The sequence below is a fragment of the Sorex araneus genome, chromosome 1 (assembly GCF_027595985.1).
Source record: "Sorex araneus isolate mSorAra2 chromosome 1, mSorAra2.pri, whole genome shotgun sequence".
NCBI classification, from domain to species: Eukaryota; Metazoa; Chordata; class Mammalia; order Eulipotyphla; family Soricidae; genus Sorex; species Sorex araneus.
The window spans coordinates 158,445,785-158,464,821 of record NC_073302.1 but is presented as its reverse complement, the minus strand read 5'-3'; positions in this window follow the sequence as shown (position 1 = coordinate 158,464,821).

The window sequence follows — 19,037 nt, the reverse complement described above, 5'->3', positions numbered from 1 at the left end:
CAATTTCTCAGCAGATGCACCATGTTTCAGTTATTTCTTCTAGTTTTTTTTTTGGGGGGGGTCACACCTGGCAATGCTCAAGGGTTACTCCTGGCTCTGCACTCAGGAATCACTCCTGGCAGTGCTCAGGGGACCATATGGGATGCTAGAAATTGAAGCCAGGTCAGTCACTTGCAAAGCAAACGCCCTACCCGCTGTGCTATCGCTCCAGCCCAACTAGTTTTTTTTTTTAAGAAGGTATCAAGTGTTCATCTAATAAAAAGATGAAAATTACTAAATCTACTTAACATTTTGGAGTACAGTATGATTCACCTTGTAGATGAATACCCTTAATTTTGGCATAGCAGACTGGTTATTCTTTTTGTCAGGACATTTTTTTATGCAATACTGGCATGGTCCATAATGGCTCGGTGGCACGTGTCCGCTGAATGTAAATAAAACCACGCTGCCAAAAATGCTCTAGTAGAGTGTTCCCTCAATGAGAGGAAAAAGTTTATTCAAGTTTGGAAAGTGGCATCTACAAACTATTCATAGCCACTTTATACCCTTTTCTCCCTGTACAGACACTCAGCATTGGCACTTGGATCATGATGAGATTTCTTTGAAAAGGTTCTATTATTTTCTGTCAGGCAGCCATTTTTTCCCTAGCTGTCCGTTGTGCCCACTATCCATTTCCATGGGGATAGGTAGTCCTGTTTCTGAGGTATTTGTAAGGAAATTTATAACAGTTTCTATGGTGACAGCAGATGAGAGCATTTTCCCAAGCTATTTAGGGTGATAATTCACCAAAACAAGTGCTTATGATTTTGCCTTCTAGATGGCAATTGAAAGGTCTGGGGTAACTTGATAGTTTGAAGAACCTTTCACTCCTTGCTTCTTGCATCCGATAGTGACCTGGTCAGAAAACGGATTTCCAGAGACACAAATGGCTGCAGAGTAATTTTGGCAACAGTTTAGCTGAACCTTTGAGGTAAACAATGCAATTTCCTGGGCGCAGAATGATAGGACTTTAAAATGAACCATCAAGCCCACAGGCAAGCTTAGTACAGCAAGCAGGCCTGCGTCTGGGCTCCTATTTAAGCTGTTCTCTTCTGAATCAAATATCAGAAATAAGCCTTTCCCATTTATGTGTGATACCAGAATAAATAGAGGTCCCTCACAAGGGAAGCCTTGAGACTCAGCTCAGTTCAACAGATGGTTATGGAGACGTGGTACAGCATTGTAGAAAGAGAGCAAGCTTTGGGTCCAGCAGAACTGGATTCAAATCCTAGCTTTAGTGGTGAAGCCCTGAGAGAATTACTTATCTGCTTTAAAGCTCTTTCTTCACCTGGAAATTAAAGACAATAATGCCTCCATTGGCAGGGAGTCTTAAGGATTAGAAATAATATATATGTAATCTGGACCCCGTATGCCCCTATCTTGGGGAAGAAACAGAAGCTAGAAAGCAGTTAGAGGTAAATCATATCCTTTACTTGGGTTTCTCAGGGCACAACAAAGACAGTTCTGTTTGTGATCTACAACCACATTCCCTAAAATACACGCCCCTCCAAGTTTCTCTCCCAAGTCTTGCCTTCTGAGGGCTACCCTTTCTTTCTCTCACCAAACCTCCCACCTTATTAGTTCTGTTTCTCTCACTCCCAGGCATTCAATTCTGTGTCACAAATATCCAGGAATGGAGCAAAAGCCTAAGTCCTCTCAGAGAAAGAGAAGTCAGAGAGGCTGTGGCCAGGGCTGTGAACACATATTAGGAGAAGTTTGCTCTGTCATGTACATATAATATTCTTCCCAGTGCCTGGAGCCTAATAGATGCTCAATAAAATTGTGGTTAATAAACAATGTGCCATATACTTACCTTTTGAACATAGGAGTTACAGCACAGTGATAAGATCCTTCTTCACAGAGTTTGCAGTGCAGAGTTATTCTTAAATTGAGGTGTTGGTTTTAAGCAGCTACATCATCACTAAAACAAAGAAAGAAAGTGAGATCAGTCACTTCCATCATTCATGCTAAGCATAGTAAAATCCTCTGTAAGACACAAATGACTGATTAAAATGTTGGTTGTATTCCAGAGAACTAATTTCAAAATGACCAGACAACTTTTCTTCAAATAAAAACCACCAACAAAGTGACCCACAGACACAAAGAAGGTTATTTTAGATATACATTTGCTCATTTTATATTTAACAACAAATGCTTTGTGTAGGCAATGTGATCATTGAAGTGTATATAAATTGATCCATGTGCATAAATTATATGATTGTTTTTGTCGATGATGTCATTCTTGGATTAGGATGATCAACACAGGTATTTGGTTTATTAATGCTTTTACTTTTCTCTTTTATAGCTATTGTTTTATTCAAGTCCTAAATGGTTTATGGGGTCAGAAATTGGCAACTTATTAAATGTATTGTGTGGCAAATTATTTAACTGCTGCTGTGCCTTCAGTTTTAACATGTGTTAAATAAGGTTAAGTTCAATAATATGTTCCTCACAAGATTATTGTAAAGATTACAATGCAACCATGCATCTTTAATACCTAAGAGAGTCTGGCATACTGTGCCAACATTAACAAATGGTTATTGTTATTGCTCTTATTACATTGTTGTTTATCATTGCTGTCATATTATTTTGTTGTAGGAACCCAACCGTATGAGATACAAACCGGAAATGACTTTTTATTTAAGTTTCATAGCCTTTGAATGCTTTCTGGCTGGTCTCCCTTTCCTGCCCCTGGATTATGTTTCAGGCAGATGTGTACTTTCCTGTTCCTTTAGCAAATCAGACATTTTCAGCTTTTTAGTTTTTCAGAATTTATATACATATATGTATATATATATATATATAGTCCAATCTAAATCAAAATTTGTATTCCTCGTCCAGGCTAAGTCTTCTGCCCTCTACCAGAAAGTCGACAGAAGGATTGGTGGAGAGGGTTAGACCATGTCCACTGATCTGTTGGGCTTTGCTACTTTCTTTGACAACTGATTCTGGCTCCCTCATGTGGGAGCTACATCTGGAGTGACAGGGACAAGAGGTGCTGATCACGACAGTTCCTTGCGCTTTACTCAATTCTCTCTTGATATTCTTAAATGACCTTGATTCTAGCAACTGCTCAATCCTGGCCTTTTTCACCTGGAGCACTTTTGTGGGTTCTTCTGAGATTCTCACCTCTCTACCATCTCTCTGTCACAAGAGTCAACCACTCCTCTGTTCTCTCAAGAAACCGCTGCTCTGACCCAACACGCATCCCTGATGTCCAGCTACCGCCATACTGTCTGTGTGACTTGTAGGAAATTCACCGCCCTTTTCCTGTCAGATTCTGGAAGGACAAGCTCTCCCACTGCTGGTCTCTTTGTCCCACCCCATCTTCTGGGGAGAGTCAGGCATCGGCCTCTCTCTTCCCTTTGCTCCACAGAATATGTACATTGGGAAGAGAGAAAAACCATAACATTTTGCCAAATCCTAGTCTCTACTCAGTGACTCACTAGCTTCTCTGACAGAGGCTGGTAACCTCACAAAATGGACAAAGAGCCAGTCAGCAAATCCTGCATAAATGTGTTTAGCAACTGTCTTTAGAATGTGTGGGTTCCTACAGCCTATTGTCCTCAGCGCTGGTGTTTCGAAGGCGGAAACTCTGAGACAACAGGAAAAGTCTCATCTAGCATCCTGTTACATTTTTATTATGCCTAAACTTTTACAACAGTCTCTTAATTGGTTTTCCTGCCGCCTATAGCCCACTATCTTATTCCACCCCAGACCTAACTCGTAGATTAATCTTTCTTTTAAAACACTGATGCTTGTCATATTTCTCTTTTGGTCTTTCACTGTGGCTTCCAGTTTGGCTGTCAGCCCAACAACCCTTTCAAAAAATTTTTTTTTAAAGCTCAGGGTCCTCAAATTGATTGTAATCCCAGCAGATTAAGCCAGATATCACAGTAGTAGAATTTCTAAGAGTTCCAAAACCTCCTGTGACTCTGGTTTGCTTATTATATCAAGTAAACTCCCCAGGCTACAAACATAAACTCCACTAATTCAATGAGGTATTTACAGTGTGATCAGAGATCCCTGAGGCACTAGGAAGTATGTCTTTAATATACAATTCCAGCTTCATAGTTTCATCAAAATCTTCTAAGTTTGCAAAGGGGTCCACAGGCGGAACAATACCCAGCTCACTTAAAGCTGAGGTCTCCAAGATGTCCATCAAGAAAGTACAAAGTGGAGGCTAGAGAGATAGCACAGCGGGTAGGGCGTTTGCCTTGCATGCGGACGACCCGGGTTCAAATTCCAGCATCCCATATGGTCCCCTGAGCACGGCCAGGAGTAATTCCTGAGTGCAGAGCCAGGAGTAACCCCTGTGCATCACCAGGTGTGACACCCCCCCAAAAAAAAGCAAAAAAAAAAAAAAGAAAGTACAAAGTGTAGCTTCTAGAGAACGAGAATTTTATTGAGATATTTATGTTCATTCACTTATATAGCTGTAATATTAGTTCACAAGAGTGTGAATATTTATGCTTGGGGAACGTAGTGTAACTACACCATATTCCTCACCAAGATGCCCTTCCTATCACCTCGGTCCATGGGACCCTTCCAGTTCTGCCCGCCCCCACAGCCCCCTTGGTAATCTCAGCTCTGTTGCCAAAGTCTAAGAATTTGGTCTCATTGATCATTGTTACTTTCTTGCTTATTTTTCTGCTACAAATAAATGAGAGCATTCAGATACTTGTCTTTCTATTTTGAGTTAGTTCCCTTTAACTGGCCCCCTCTAGTCCTATTCCTATTGTAGCAATACACGATTTCATCTGTTTCTAATTTCTTATTTGGGAGATGAGATGGGAAACATACCTGGCAGTATTCAGGAGTTACTCTCAACTTGGTATTCAGGGTTTTCTCCCGGTGGGGCTCAGGGGACCATGTGGTGCCAGGGATCAAACCCAGTCTTCTCCATGCAAAATCTGTGTGGCAGCCCTTTGAACTAATTCCCTGGCTAACTCTCTAACTCATAAAAGTGGAACTTGACATTCACTAAATTTCTAGCTTTCATTCAGCTGTAAGAGAAGATGAAATTTAAAGCCAGGGAGCTACTTCTACTGACTAGAGCACTTGCTCTGCGTGTAGGACTCCTGGGTTCAGTCCCCAGGACCACAAGGTTTCCCAAAGTACCACCAGGAGTAACCCCTGGCCACTGCCTTGTGAACCCTCCAAAAACTAGGGGAAAGACGATAAATTTGACTTTTCTTTTTCTATACCTAAAACAAGGGTAACAAAGAGAGACTGGGCCTTGCTCAAAGATACCAGGTCACTTGAGGCACAAGAATCAGCACCTCGATCTCCTGCTTCCTAGAGTTAGGCTGATTTCAACATTCCAGGTGAAAGAAAGTATGCCTGTTGGTTTAATTTCTTTGCAAACCACTGTCCAATTAGTCCCTATATAGCAAAAAGTTGCTCACCGGTAATGAAAAGGGAATGTTCTTTCTAAAATAGGTATCAAAGTCTTCTCTAATAGCACATAGGGAGAAGAAATTATTGCTCTTAAAAAGAACTGAAAAAGACTGCCGACACAGAATTTGTCTGTAAAGATGCTGATGGATCTTTCTGGTAATGAAAGGAAAGGTCCAGGACATATCCTGGATGGGAAAGGCTCAGACAAAACAAGCCAAATTGCTTTTAATAATAAAGTAACAGGAATTTTCCATTTCCAGTGAGGATTGGGAGGGAGGATTTTGGCAGGCCCAGGCTTGGAGAAGAGAGAAAAGTTGGTCAGGGGATGGAGGGAAGGTTCCTGGAGAAGGGGAGAGTAGGCCAACCACAGGGGAGGGGGGAAAGGAATTTCCTGTGATCCCAAATTTCAGAAACAAAGTTTCCTGTTTTATCTTAAGCACTTTTCTAGACAGTACCGTGATTACCCCTCAGGTTTCTGAAATCTTTAGCACTTTTTGGTTTTATACAACAATGAATGTGGAGCTAATAACTATCATGGAACCCTGACCCCCAGGTAGCGGTGGAAGGCAGAAGAGTGTCTTCTCCCTGCCAAAGTCCATGTCTAGTTTCAGAAGCCCGTGAAGTATTTGTTACATGACAAAGGAGAAAGAAGGTGGGCTGACCTGTAGGTAGGGAAAAACTTGCTCCCATGATTCAGCAATGCACAAACGTGGAAGAGAGAGAAACAAGAGGAAAGCAGGTGGGAAGGTGCCCAGCAACCTCCACTGCTTTGTCTGAGAGCGCCCGGAAGCGGAAGTGGACTCTTGAAGCTGGAAAAAGTAAGGGAGCAGGCCTTATCCGCAGACTCTGGAGAACAGTTTAGTCCTGCCAGCCCTTGCTTTTTTGCATATACTTTCCTTGGGCTTCTAACCTATGGAAGTGCTAGATAATCCGTTGCTATTGTTTTAAGCTTCTAAAGCTTCAGCAGTGTTTTAGGGCAGCAATAGAAAACTAATGTAGTTGCTTAATTTAGATGTGATAAGATGCTTCATACTTATTTTTAACCCGTCCTTCGACTCTCTGGATTTAACCCCATGACAGTGCTGAGCTGGCCCCAAGATTTCCAAAAAATCCAGCATTGACATCTATGGGCTGGAGTGGTAGCACAGCAGTAGGGTATTTGCCTTGCACGTGGCCAACCTGAGTTTGATTCCTCCGTCCCTCTCGGAGAGCCCGGCAAGCTACTGAGAGTATCCCGCCCGCACGGCAGAGCCTGGCAAGCTACCCACAGCATATTTGATATGCCAAAAACAGTAACAACAAGTCTCACAATGGAGACGTTACTGGTGCCCGCTCGAGCAAATCAATGAGCAAGGGGATGACAGTGACAGTGACAGTGATTGACATTGATGTGGTAGTTGTCACAGAAGGCTGCAACAGCGTCAAAACATTAGCCAAATTCCTGAATTAGTTATTTCCACTTGATTTCTGGTATCATAAATCCATCTGCAGGCTGCCCCTTTTGCTGCTTTTTCTCTCGCTTAATTTCTTTTCCTAAATCCTGTATTACTTACTTTCAGTTGAACTATTGGTACCCCAAATGCACTCCTCTTGGTGCTGGCGTGTCAATTGGAAAGTATCAGCTCCCCTTCCCTATGCTTCAGACCTGTTAATAATCCCCTTGTTCTTCATAGCCTAGTTCAAATGTCATCAAATTCCAAAAGTCCCAGCCTAGGTCTAAAGTCCCCACTTTAGACTGTCCCCAGTTCTTAACTGATTTGTGACCCTCATTTGTGAAAATTTGCAATCATTGTCTTGCTTGACCATCTGAGACTTCCTAAGGCCCTGTACTTATTGGAAGCATCCTGTGGGAATGAAAAGGCGTTGTTGCCCAAAGTTCTCCACAATCCCAAGCCCAGTGCTTCCTATATCACAGATTATTGGGGCAGGTTTGTCAAATGGTACCATGAGAGCATCTTGCTAAAATAACTTATCTCAATCCTTTTGATCATGTTTCATTTTGGGGCCACACCCAGTGGTGCTGAGAGTTCATTCCTGGCTTTGTGCTCAGGGATCGCCCTAAAAGTATTCAGAGGATAATACGTAGTGCCGGAATTCAATTTGTGTCAACCAAAAGCAAAGCAGGCAGGCAAGACTTTAACAACGCACTGTTTCTCCAACCTTAAATGATTTATTTAAAATGGAGCCCGTCAACCTTGAGCGGGGGGTTAGTAAGTTCCCCTCCCTGCCCCAACAGAGCCCTGGCAGTCAAAAACCTCAACTCAAACCTGAACTCAATCACCACCGTACTCAAAGCCGATCTCCTTACGCTCAGATAAGCCTCATCCATGGGTCATTCTGCTGGAAAACCCAGGAATGTGGGACTTGTGACTGAAATCTGCTGACTCACACAGAGTCGGGAATGAGTGACCTTCCCCCATCTCATTGTGCTTCTGGCCTGGCAGTCATGCCCACGAGCTACCTCTGGCACCACATCAGCTCATTAACGGCCACTATCCAGAGACTAACTAACATCTCATACTCTACACCACTGATGTACCAAGAGTAGCAAATCACATTTGATGGGGTGTAAAGTAGAAGGTAACCAATCTCAGGGAGGAAATACACACACACACACACACACACACACACACACACATACATATATATGAGCACACAAGGCTCAAACTTTAACAACATGTCAGAAATCTTTTATACAAGGACTTAATGGCTTCAGGGTGAAATTCAACAATCTTCACATACTTTCCTCTAAGAAAACTTTTTTGGATCATTTTTAGCTTCTCATTCATAACAATCAGTGCAATATAAATTATTTAGGTCCTGCCTTGGGGGCAGAGTTTGGGGTTCAGGGTGGAAACATTCAAAATATGGTGATGGGAAGATGTAATGGTGGTGGGATTGGTATTGGAATATTAAATTATTGTGAACAACTTTATAAAAATAAAATGAAATTTTAAAAAAGAAAAGATTTTAAAAAACATAAAAAGTAAAATGGAGCCCATTATAGTTCACACTCTCAGTACATATCTACATTTTTCCCTATTCTCTTCTAATGCCAAGTTTCCTTTCTCAGAAAGAAGTAAGTGGATAGATGAATGTTGGTGTAGCCAGTATCATTTTGGCATTTTTTTTTAATCATCTTTAGCAGTGACCCTTTCATCTCCAAAGTGTCCCAGTCTGGGTAGTATTCTGGATTACCTTCTGACGATTAGGGAGCACAGAGGTTATAAAGACGGTGTCTTGCTTTCATCCTCTCCTGAGAAAGACAGCTAGAAACAACAGAGTTCTCACAGCTCATGCTAATGCAGCTCTCCTCTGTGTGCTCTTTTTATAGCTGCCATCAATGCTGGGGTCCACCTCTGCTCTCAGCCATCTCCCTACTTCCTACTGCTAGTTTGGCCTACAGTAGCAGGATTTGGGGTAGAAGAATGAGTAAATCAGAACAAGTCTCTAAATTGGCTGTATTTTCTTTCCTGATACCCTCTTGTGCCCTCAGTCGTATCATCCTGGTTCTCATCTCAATGTTTCTAGTTTCATTTTTATTTCTTATTGTTTTGGACCTTATTTTCAATGACTGACTCCAGTTTGTATATCCCAGTACCTATTGCCAGTGCTAGGCCCAGACTGATAGCCTCAGTTTCTCTCTTACATGAAGAATAACTCCCTGTCTCAGAGCAGCGGTGATGGTCCTATAGTCTCAAATTGTAAGTTCATATATTTCCCTGTAGCAGTCATCTTCATAACATGTTTTGGTGGATTCAAGTTTTGGGTGTTAATATCTGTTATGGAATAAAAGGGTTTCAAAGTCAAGGAAGGTTGATGAATTCTCAGTGGAACAATTTTAAACAGTTTTCTTCCTGCAGAATTTCTTAAAGTCTTTAATATGCAAATGCACATTGTGAATCTCTGAGGGGGATATATGATATGTTGTGTTTCCCAAACTTATTTGACCTTGGGATTTTTTTTCCTTGAAACTTTCTTGAGAGACTATCATTTTGTAAAACATGTTTTATCTAAAAGAAATATACTCAGTTCTTGTGGGGCAGGCCTAGGTTCCTGGGAATTGGCAGGAAACAGGCATTAGTGTTCTAATGGGATAGTGTATTGTCCCAGTTCTGCCACTGTATTATTGGAACACATCAAATTGTGAAGTAGGAAACCACAGGTAAGAATTTTGCAATAACCATGTGGATGTCCAGAGAGCAGAGGCAGATGGTCAAGTGAAGATCTGGTAGCTAGTCTCGAATTAGCCGCTACTGTATATTCCTCAGCATCATTCAGCATTTTGCTCTCGGTTTCTTCATCTAAAACTTTAGAGATTAATAATGATGTTAAGTAAAAATAAATAGCAACTGATTTATATATCTTAGGAGAATTTAGGAGAATCTAATGAAATCATGAAGATATGCTTTGAAAATGTTATGAATTTTCTTAGTAGATACATTTAAAAAAATACCGTGTTATTTTTCCATGTGATTTTTATTTTGAAATAAGAACAAGAATGGCAATCCATACACAACCTTCAAAATGTATTTATAATTCAAAAGCAATTTCATCAAAATGATTTTCCCAAACAATGATGATAAAGAACAATTTATAAATCTGATTTCTCTTCTTTCTCTTTCTAGATCTTCTTGCTGGTGGAGGAACACTGCAGTGGCCAAGAGTAAGATGAAATCAAGGAAGTAGACAGTGGGCATTTAATAACATGGCTAATCAAGAGAAGATGGATCATGGTTACATTTGCATTTCAAAGGTGGGCTGATTGACTTAGGAACAATGCAACTGGGGAAAATTCCTTCCGATTCTGTTAACTTTAGGTTAATGTGGTTAACTATTAATGTTGAAACATTGAAGAAAACCAAGGTGAAAGTCTAAAACTTTGCATTGGCAAAATCCAAGGCATGCCTCTTAAGACTTGTCAAAATCTTAGGGAATCATCTGAGGTACCTCAGATATTTCATTCCATAGAAAAGTAGGGATATTATTGACTGCACAACTCCACCTTCCTCTCATTATATTGGGACAGCACTTCCCGAGGTCAGGGCAATAGCAACATGGCTCTGCTTATTTGTCCTCTTTGTTCTTCAGTCTCTTTGGTTCAGGAGCTGATTTACAAGAGCAGAATTCTAAGTAACCAGTTAAAACATTTTTCTGTAAGAGGAAAGTATGTTAAGCCTTAACCAGCTATTTAGCTTAATTTCTGGTCCTATTGTTCTCAACCGGAACTTAGTGGAAGTAGATGAAAATTTCATTTTAAGAATACCTTCAAATAACATACTAGTATCTTAATTGTTTTTTAACTTTTATGATAGAAATGGATGATTCTAGGAAGAAAAATTACACAAACATGTATAAGGTTTAGTGACCATTTAATGAAGGGAAATATCTTCGCAGGAAAAAAAAATGAGCTTTTAAATATATCGATATTTTCTTGTTTTGCTTTGTGGCTACACCTAACACGACTTAGGGATTATTCTTGGTGCTGTGCTCAGTGCTCATTCCTGGTGATCCTTAAGGCACCACCTGAAGAGCTGCATATAACCCGCATCCAATATATTCAAGGCAAGTCCCTTACTCTCTCAGTTATCTCTCTGGCACCCAGGTTATTGCTTTAATTCATCTAACATCTTTCTCCTAACATAAAACATATATTTGACATTCCTTTAACTTTTTCACTTTTATCACTGGATTCAAACAGAGTGGACTTATGTGGAGTCTTTCCAAATTGCTTTATTTATATATCTTTATGAATTTTCTCTTTCTTTTTACTTTTCTTTGAAGTAAACAGATTTTATTTAGAGGTTTCTGAGGGAAGGAGGAAGGGATAAGTGGGAGAGAGAATAGTAAGAATAATGCGCTCAAGAGAGAATGCAGATTTCTCCAAGGTTGGAGAGAGCTTTACACACATCCTACCACTGGACACAAAAGCATGCAAGTATGACTTTTCTCTTTAAACGAAGGATCTCAAAGCATATCCCACAAACCTAATGTGAAAATATCATGAACCACTCACTTGCCATTTTATAGGGACAGTGACTCTTGTTTTATTCTCAGTGAGTCAGAGTTTAAAAATCATAATAGTTGCTTTTATTCTCCTGCTTCACGTTCTGTTTGGACCATTCCAATTCTAAGCATTAGACAGAAATTTTTTTAAAAGTGAATTAATTAACATTCTTTATTGTGGTTCTGTTTGGGGGGAAGTGTAAATAAAACAGCAACAAGATGGAAAAAAAGTTGAGAACAGGTTCAAAGCTGAAGGGTGTGGAAGGGTGTGCCTTAGGAACGCATGCATCCCTACAGGCACGCACACGCAGGGAGGAGTGGAGGGCAAAAGGAATTTAAAGGGCTTTTTTCATGAAATCTGATCCAGAGTCGAACAAAGAGAATGCTAAAGCTTTTGCATATGCCATTTTCTGTTGGAGGGGGAAGGCATCAATCTCCCCCAACCCTCTTTCTCTGGGGTTGCTGGAACAAAAAGAATGATTGAAATTGAACTTTATCAATCAAGCACCAGCCTAGTTGCAAGGGACTGTAGGTTTTACAGAATAAAACTAATTTCATTTCTTCTTTTTAGTTTTGTTTGAAGCTTTACAAAGAACACATTGTTAGTTTCTGTGTAAAAATGCCATGTAAAGATGCTGTCAGGTGCTCTATTTTCATTTAGTTGTTTTGTAACTCAATTTTAATGTTCCCCTCTGTTTAATAATTAGCATATGCATAGTAACAGGCCTCAAAACCCTGCTCTTTTTCTCATTGTGTATCAGTTCAGTTTTTAGCTGTCATCGAGCTGTGTAGGTGAGTCGTCTTTCCTGGGCCCTGGCAATGTGCCCTGTATATAGCTGAGGGTCAGCCCCTGGAGAAAGGCCCAGCGAGAGGCCTAGGCAGGGACTTCCTGCCATCTGGAGCAGTCTGAAGTATAAGGACAGATGTCAGTAAGAGCGCTCAAGTGACTCCTCTTCAGTTCCCCCTGGACTGCCAATATTCCCCCCATTTCCCCAACTGGGGAAATTGAACTGTCATTGCGGGTAATTGAATGTACTAGTTTTGAGTTCCATCTTTGGCTGCATTTCAGGTGTGGCTTTTGTGGTCACTTAGCTCCCCGTGGAAGACCCTCGATATGTTTGAAGAATTCCCCGGAGCTGAGGTCTGGCCTGCTCAACACAGCATCCTCCAGTGCACTGTCCCAGCTTCCCTGGGAGCCAGGGCACACATGTGTGATTTAGGCGCAGCAAGCAGACGTGCTCAGTGGAGAAATTGTTTTGGAAGAGAACAATAAGAGGAAGGAGGTGCCTCACAGGATCCCTTTACTGGTAAAAGTGGCAGTGGGGGTTTCTGGCTTTGGGGAAGGACAGTGGAGGTTCCTGGCCCCTGTGTCCAGGGTTGGGGGAGGGGTGGGGCTGTGTGGTCTTCCTGTGGCAATTGTGACGGAAGCCACGTTTAAAACCAAGATTTTTTTTTCTCAATAACATAAAAACTAAAGCTAGCTAAGCAGTCATTCCTCAGGCACATGTGTTCCAAAAAACAAAACATTTAACTTATGTATTGGAATATTCTTTAAGTTATTAAGATGAGAACTGCTTTTTTTCCTCCTTTATTTGGAGGGGGTACATCCAGTGATACTCAAGGGCTACTTCTAGTTTTATGCCATGCTCAGGGAACTATAGGGCACTAGAAATCGAACCCAAGCCTCTGGCATGCAAAGCATGCACTCAACCTGTTGAGCTCTCTGGCCTAAGATTATAATAATTAAGCATATTCTTTTTCATAAAAAACAAAATCAATATAATTAGACACAAATGAACTTTAAAAGAAGTGTTGTGGGAAACACAGGTGACATAGTGACCCTTCAGGTGTTTGGGGTGGGGCAAATATGAGGTTACTTTCAGTTTTGATATTAGCATCTGTCCATTTCTGATTTTTTTTTTCTTTACCCTCCTTTCTCTTTCCTTTTGCTCTCATATCAGTGTTGTTGCTCTAACATGATTTTTTTTTCTTCTTGATGGTGCTCAGGGACTCTGTGATCCTGGCTCTGTGCTCAGGGATCACTCTTGGCTCAGAGGCCACAGCCAGAGGTGCCAGGGGACCATATTCTGTGCTGGGCTTCAAACCACTGCTGTAGCCACAGCCACACGCAAGGCAAATGCTTTCATCTTTGCACTATTTCTCCAACCCAAATCTGATTTTTCTTAGGGCTGAATGGACCCAGGTGGCTGTCACAGCATGACATCTAGGCCAGCAGGAATGTACAATCTCCTTTAGAGAGAAGTTACAATGTGACTGTAATAAACCATCTTGTGAAAGAGGAGCAGAAACTACATTGAATTGAATCCCATTTTGCTATTTTCCAAACTATTTGTACAATATAAGACTTAGCTATCAACAATAAGTCAATTAATTTTTAAAAATGCAAGTTAGCATTGCTCTGTGGTCATGGATTATTGACATTATGGAAGCAATTGCTGCACCTGGAATTTGAAGATAGGCTTGGAGAATATTAGCCCTTTCTCAAAAAGATTTTATGCTTTTCAGGGGAAAACTTCATTGTCAAATACTATCTCTGCCAAAGTAACACACTACAACTATATTACTGCAATATTACAAATTTATGGGATCTAAATCAATGACTTTTAACCATAGAGATAAATCCTGGTAGATGAGGAATTTATGAACTCATGTGGTATAAGTTACAGAAATCACAATTAAAGGTCTTCCCTCTCTTTCTTCCCCTTGCTCTGCCACAATGTTGAAAAAATCTGATATTCTAAGCTCCGGTGAGCCATTCTTTAAGACCTTCTACTGTATTGTAAAATAATCTCTCCTGCCATCCTGCCCCATATGCCATAATTTCTATACAATGGTATTCCTGATAGAATACTCCTTGATTTTAGTTACTCGAGCAAATAGAATTGAAATGTGTTGGCAAATGTCCCTCAGGTGAAGCTGTACCTGACTAGATAGAAAACAAGTTACAGTTTTCTCCTACACTGTAGGAGTGATCTAGAGTAAGTTCTAGTGTTCTGTTTGTTCTAAGGCCACGTGATTGCTTTGTATGTTTTATTAATTCTCTGACTTCTTCCACATGTACAGAAGGGAAAGAGGAAAATGTCCTTGTATTAGTTGTGGACTTCTTCTGCTTTACTTCTTTCAGTGAAAGCTAGTATCTTATGAATAAATGATTTAAAATTCTAATCTGATGGGGCCAGAGGGATAGTACAGCAGGTAGGCCTCTTGTCTTGTATGCAGCTGACCCAGCACCATTTATATTCCGCCCCCTTCCCCAGCCCCACCTGGCGTGATCTCTGAGCTCAAATCCAGGAGATATCACTGAACACTGCCAGATGTGCCCATTTCCCCCAAAGTCTCTCCTCAAATTTCATCCTGGTATTGCTATAGTTCCAGAAATAGCAGTTCTGCAGGGAGGAGATCTTGTCTTGTGGCAGGAGAAACCTAGAGGCAGTTCTACCCCAAGCAGGAAAAGAGTCTGCTTCTGTGTTTGAGCTTCATCCAATCACTGGTGTTCAGGGTCGGAGATATGAGGAACAAGAAACTTGTTTTCAGGAAGGATATGCTTGCTTTCTTTGAGGGTCACCATGTGTTCAAGGTCTGCCTCAGCTACTAAGAACTGTTTCTATAGAAATCACACCCTCCCCAAGGCAACCCACATCAGTGGGACTGATATATGAAAAACAGGCCATGTGTCCAGACCCAGGCCACTTGAATGGATGATGCCTGGCCCAGTCATCTCTGCCAGACTTACCAAGGCTTCGCCTGCCAGGCTTGTACAACAGGTGGTGGCATTTTCCTTTGTCCAATCTTATGTCTCCTTCCCTTTCAACGCCTTAATCTCTGAAAAAAATATAATGAGTTCCAAACACAACTCAGAGTCTTCTCTCAGAGAACCCAACCTACAATGGCAGGCAATTTGTCTGTATCTGGAAGCTTAAGTTGGAGATCAACAACTCCAGAAGCTGATCCAGGAATTCCAAATGTTTCTTGTCATGAATCTACCTACTTATCTATACTACATATAAGCATTTATTTATTAAAATTTATTTTGTTATATCGTAGTTTTAATCTTTATTTCATTTTTGTCTGGGGAATTGTGCTTGTATCTTTGTTGGGAAGAACTATAGGAAGCCCTTTATGTATTAGAAACCTGGAGAGGGTAAAAATGCTGATTTTCTCATCAACTTCCTCTGTTATTGGAAAGATGTATTATGATTAAAAACTGGTAAAAATACTTGGTTCTAGCACTTTAAGTAATTTGTACTTAGAATGCCTGAAATATTTGGAATTCTCTCTGTCAATGAGAAATCTATGAATATTTAATTAATATAAATCTCCCAAGAAGTGGGCTAAATAGATCAACTTTGCTCAGACTTCTGAAATGGGCATACCGCAGCCATAACTTCTGAATTTTCTCCATTTTAAGACCACATCTTTTCCATCCTCTCTTTTTCATCCCTTATTTCGTTGAGCTGGGTTGACTTCCTTTATTAATTCTCATTTGGATCCTTTTTGATCCCACCACTTTCTTGGCCCCCCCTCACAACTTTCAGAGTGCTTTTTCTAAATTGCATGTCTGATAAGGTCATTTCTGTGCTTGAAATCTTTCAGTAGCCCCCCAAAGATATGCAAAGATTAAAATACCCAGTCCTTTTCAGGAACTTCTCTGTAGCTTCTAGAGTATGCATAATCTTGCTTCACCCTGCTGCCTTTGTCCACGCGTCTGCCATTGTTGAAATGGCATTCAGTATTTTTTTCTGATAAAATATTTACTTATTTAGGGGTTTTTCCCCCAAACCTGTTGGTGTTGGAGGGCTGCTCTTTGCTCTGTGTTTGAGTATCACTCCAGGCCTTGGGGGACCAGGTGGTACTGGGGATTGAACTGTGGCTTCCCATACAACAAACATGTTGTCCATGTGCTCAGTCCATATGCTCAGTTACCCCATAAGGTTTCTCAATGTAGAGAACTGAGCCCCCTCAATGTTTTTAGGTTTTTTTTCCTTTTATTAAGGCAAGTCTTAACTCTTTCTTCAAGGTTCCACTCAAACACAAAAGAAGCACTAGGTAGTGGTATTCTTCTTTGCCACCAGAGTGCCCTGTTCCAAAACCATCTTAATAGCACTTATAAGACTATATTGGAGGCAGGGAGAGGGTGGGAAAGGGAGGGTATACCGGGGATATTGATGGTGGGGAATGTGCACTGGTGGAGGGATGGGTGTTTGATCATTGTGTGATTGTAACCCAAACATGAAATCTTGCAGCTATCTCACAGTGACTCAATAGAATTTTTTTTTAAAAGTCCAAAAAAAAAAGAAAAAAAGACCATATTGGGCATACAAGACTGTTGCACTCCTCTCCAGACCATGAGCTTCTCAAAGAATTTTCTTTTTGGATCACACCTGGGTGATGCTCAGGGGTTATTCTTGGTTCTGCACTCAGGAATTATTCCTCACAGTGCTCAGGGTACGATATGGGATGCCTGAATGGAACCCAGGTCAGCTGCATGTAAGGCAAATACCCTATTCACTGTACTATCACTTGGGCCCTCAAAGAGATTTTATCTTTACAGCATTTATTTTGTGCCCAGTTCATGAAAAGCCCTCAGCATAGCTTTTTTTTTTTTTTTTTTTTTTTTGCTTTTTGGGTCACACCCAGCAATGCTCAGGGGTTACTCCTGGCTTTGCACTCAGGAATTGCTCCTGGCAGTGCTTGGGGGACCATATGGGATGCCGGGGATCGAACCCGGGTCGGCCGCATGCAAGGCAAATGCTCTACCCATTGTGCTATCACTCCGGCCCCTCTCAGCATAGCTTTATACTTCCTTTAAACTTCTTGATGGCAGCTATTGCCTTAATTTTTTTTTCTTTTGGCAACCTCCTAAAAATTTAGCAAAATGTTGAATATTGCACTGTTCAACACAACATACTTTGGTGTTCAATGAATGTTTGCTGAATGGATAGCCATACTGTTTATTTTTTTAAGTCTTACAATTTTGCCTTCATAAATACTTAAAAGAGTCCAATTACTCAGAACAGTTTAGAAAAACATCTAAAGTGTTGATTGACCAGTAGAAGTCTCTGAAGATGTTTTTGCTTCACTCCAAAACAGTAGCCTAAACCATGAGCTACAATGTTAATAGTAGTCACAGGAGAACAACTCTGTCTGTTTGCCTAGACAGTTTGTGATATTAGCTATGCAAATACATATTTTGATTGTTCACTTGGGAGAAGAGGATTACTTGATGACTGTCTTGAAGTACATGTTGGCTTATTGTGTGGAGGAGGATGACTAATTTTTTTTCCATTGCTCTTGCTGATTCAGTGAGGAAAAGCACTTATGTTGTATCAATAGTTAAATAGAGAGAATATCTTCCTTAGAATTTAGGAACATCGTGGGAACTCCTTTGCAGATACGACTTGAAGGTGGTATCAACATTCTCATTTCCATTCCTGAATCTGTGAAAACTGGAAATGATGTCATAACAGTGGCTACATATCGTCAGTATAGAAGCTGTCGGATTTGACATCTCTAGCTACTACCAGAAAATAAGAGAAGGTGGGTATGTACGATGAGTGCAAGACATCTGACTCACTACCAAAGCATCAGTCTTTTTTTTTAAAAGATTTATTTGTTTATTTATCTTTTTGGGTCACACCCGGCATTGCACAGGGGTTAGTCCTGGCTCATGCACCCAGGAATTATTCCTGGTGGTGCTCGGGGGAACCATATGGGATGCTGGGAATCAAACCCGGGTCAACTACGTACAAGGCAAATGCCCTCCCCACTGTGCTATCGCTCCAGCCCCCCAAAGCATCAGTCTTATCCCTACACTTGTATCTCACTGGGAGACAAGGCATGGGAAAGGTTAAATTCAGGGAAAAAGGCAATTTGTAAGTGGTATCAATAGAGCATACAGATTCTAAGAGCAGAGAATGGCTTGCAAAGAAGTTGGGAGTTGAAGAGAAGTAGAAAAGATCATCCAAGGCAAGGGAAATTGTAAGACTGAAGTGTTGATGTTTAGTGTTGGAGGATATGCCAGATGTATTTGTATCAGAACAGACCATGTAGAACATAGTCCTGTTCTACTGAAGAAAACATTCAGAAAATAAGTGCTTATGCTAAACTCTGAGCTTAATGCAGTTTCTCATTCAGTCCTCCTAATAACCCCAATATAGAGTAGCATCATCTCAGTTTACAGTTGATGACACAGGTACAGAGAGGTTAAGCCACTTACCTAATATTATACAGCTAGCATGAAAGAGCAAGTAATTCATGCCCATTCATAGCCATGTTATCAGATTTCAGCTACTAGGCCTAAAATTTAATTTCAGAAACTTTAGTAATCACCCACAAAGACAAGGTATAAACTGAGATAGAAAGTGTAGTGCTTGAAAGTAGAGATGTGGTTTCTTCAACATATTAAGCTCAACATGTAGATCTATTGCAAATATCTGAGAATTAATAGGCTGTTTTCAATTTCTAAATACTCCAGTAGGGAATACAGACATGTCTAAATAAGTTTGATGTGCTGAAGACTCTGGGTACTGATGGGTCAGATTGGATAAAAATCTGAGGCGAGAGGAAGTTAT